This window comes from Colobus angolensis, unplaced genomic scaffold (assembly GCF_000951035.1).
Source record: "Colobus angolensis palliatus isolate OR3802 unplaced genomic scaffold, Cang.pa_1.0 Scaffold280, whole genome shotgun sequence".
NCBI lineage: Eukaryota > Metazoa > Chordata > Mammalia > Primates > Cercopithecidae > Colobus > Colobus angolensis.
The window spans coordinates 3,006,490-3,009,868 of NW_012116044.1; positions in this window are offsets into that span (position 1 = coordinate 3,006,490).

Below are 3,379 nucleotides of genomic sequence, written 5' to 3' on the forward strand. Positions count from 1 at the left end.
GACTCCTGCTTATTGATATAATTAAGTCAAAAGATTACATATGTAACAAACCTGCACGTTATGCACATGTACCCTAGAACTTAAAGTATAATAAAAAAAAAAAAAAGTAGAAAGAGGAACCTTAGATTTGAATATGAGCCAAAACAAGTTAAGGTTTTCAAAATTCATGCTAATTAGATGCTAGTGTTTAGTGAAGAATGACTCCTGCTTATTGATATAATTAAGTCAAAAGATTTGGTACATTTTATTCTAAAAGTATAAAAAATGGTTTTTATATGTATATTTATTTCTATAAATGTATATTGATATTTTATATTATAAATATTAATATTAATGTTTTACATAGTATGTTTATACTTTTTATATTATAAATAGCATGTTATATCTATTACATATATGTTTCATATTTTCTTTCGTAAAAATGAACTAAAAAGAAATAAGTAGAAAATACATTATAAGGCAATATTAGTATAATAGTAGTATGAATACTAGTAAACACAAGGACACTGAAGTAACTTCCAATCCTGAATTTCTAAATATAAGTTTAAAATAAAAATCAAGAAAGAGACACATAATGAATATCTGCAGGTTTTTTTTTTTTAAAGGTAGAAGAGAAAGTCAAATGTGACAAAAGGTTCTCTACTATTTACTCTTCCCTTTCTCATCCACAGTTATCCCAATATCTGGTGTATGAATCTTATCTGAGATACAGAGAAAATGGGAGAAGGTGATTCAGACCCTTTGAAAGGGTAAAAATGGTTAATGGCAATTTTGGGAAATTGGTAGTAAAATTTTTACATATAAGCCCATTTCACTTTTATTGTGGTCACTTATATTAATGGATGTTCTTTATTCTAGAAAACCCATTGGGTGGGCATTCTGATTTATGTCTCTGAGGAGGGCTGATACAATCTAACAGCAAAGTATTTTTTTAATTTGTTAATATCTGAAATCATAGGATAAACAATACATTTAGTAAATTACACATTTAGTCAATTACCCTATGCTAGTTTTTCCTTCTTTCCTTGTAAAAGAAACCAAAAAAGAAAATACAAATGTGCCCCTGTGTAATAAGATGACCGACTATAGGTCCTCATTTGTCCCTTATGACTTGGCTTTTAACTGTTGTGCTGGTACATTATTAAGAGTGCTTCTTTTCGCTCTCAGAAGTGATCTAGTTTCAATAGTAAATAAGGATGAATCTTAGAAGTACAGAAGGTAGACTCTCCAGACTGATTTAGGTACCCAGGAAGAGGGATACCCATTGTGGTCCATGCCATTTGGAAGACTGCAATTCTCCTAGGGTTCCCCTGTACCTAATCTTGTTCTGTGATATAAGTATGTAGTGTAGCCACAGTTTGGGGTTTGTCAAGTAGGTGGACCTCAGAGAAGGTTCCTATTCTTCAGCATGGTATGAACATATTTCCCCACATGTCTGAAAGTAGTATGAATATGGCATTGAGATCTCAAGGACCTGAAGAGACACCATATGACACGGTATGGAGAATGCAAAAGACTGAGTACAAGAAAAGCTGAGGGCTGGCGAAAAGTGTGCATCTTAGCTAATGCTGACTTGCACAGATAAACACAGTGTGGATCAGGTCTTGCCACACAGAGCTCGGTGCTTGTCTCTCCAAAATGGTTCTAGAATTTACAGAGATTGGGAGAAGACTCTAAATTGAAAGGAATTACCTTTCTGACATCTCAGAGGATTAAATGATACTTACTTGTACAATAAGGCTCGTAAACAAAAAATAAAATCCCAGGCCCCTCAACTGACTGAACTCCCTCTTGGCCAAGGGGACCTGAAAAACCTTGAACACTGGATTCTCGGCCGTGGCAGGATGGGAGGTCAGAAATGCCTCCTTATACTCCCTCCCTTTTTCAGTTTAGATACAACTGAGCAGCATTAATGTTGAAACAGAGATCATAGGATGGACAGAACAGACACTGTGGCGGTAAGGTGCCAAATTATAAATAAGACCTACGGCTATGCCAGGCAATGATTACATTACATAACCTTACACTTAAAGAATAAACTACACTCTAACTTCCACAAGGTATTTCTTTTTCTCTAGCAGCTAAACAAGCGCTGACCTCAAGATAAGCAATATTAAAGCAATTGTAGCTCACTGCCAGATGCTGGCTGAGTCCGTGTTTCACAAGCCATCACTCCAGCTTTGACTGGACAAGAGACTGATTTTAGTAACTTTCTCCTGATTTCAAAAACCACCAACTGTGGACTGGTTCTGGCCAGTTTACAGAGGCTGCGCACTTGAATGCCTTCCTGTCCTCAAAAGATCTTTGACATATAAGGCCTAATTGTAAGACATTTAAATGTTAAATCTCTACCCTGAAGTGAACATGGGTCATATGTAACATGCATGTTTGTTCAATACACATGCATCAGGACCCCCTTTGTAAATATTCATGACTCCTCCTGTAACCTATTGAATATCTACATGTTTAGCCAACCCGCTCCTGCTCAGTTTAAATTTCTGTCTTACGCCTCCCTCCCTCCAAGTCTGTGCTTCTGAGCTTCCACCAGAGGCTGCACTTTCCAGCCAGTCACAATGGCCACCATGTAGGCTGTAACCCTTTATAAGAAATAAGGTCTCATTTCCAAAATTATAAATTGTATAATTTTTCAGTTAATAGACTAAATGTAGACTTAAATAAATTTACTTGAGTAATGAAAAAACAATGAAATCTACATTTTCACATCTTTATATGCAGATTAAAATGTATTCATGACAGAGGTTTATTTATTTCCTTATTTTTTATTTTTTTCCCTCTAACGAGATTTTTGAGAGTTTGCGGGGTTGTTTTTAAGGACCTCTCCCTAAATAATTAAACTAGATTATTGCTTCAATGATTAGAAAGGTTACTGATAAAGGAAAGAAAAAAACCCTGAAGTTGTAGTCACTACCATATTCCCATAGATTTTAATGATGGATTACAGGAATAGGACATCAAATGACTCCACAGAATGGCTCCATAATCATCCTAGAAGGGGTGCAGTGTAACATAGAGGACTAGATAAAGCTTCGTGATTTTTTCCCCCAAAATCTTCTCCATTTGTTTTAAAGTCAAGTCTGAGCTATTCAGAATGCTGAACACAACTTGACCCTAAAGAACCTTTTTAAACCTAAAGTGGCCATGCTTTGTCATATATTAAATCATATATTTAAAGATTCTCTGTTTGCCCTATTTGCGCAGAGCAGTTCACTGCTCTGTGTCCTGGCAGATTGATCCCTAAACACTATCTCCCTCTGGAGTGTTTGAGCTTTGAGTGATTTTGGTGTATGTGTGGCACTGGCAGAGGCCACGATGTCAGAGGAGGGGGAAGTTCACTGTATTTATTTGCCCATTCTTTCCC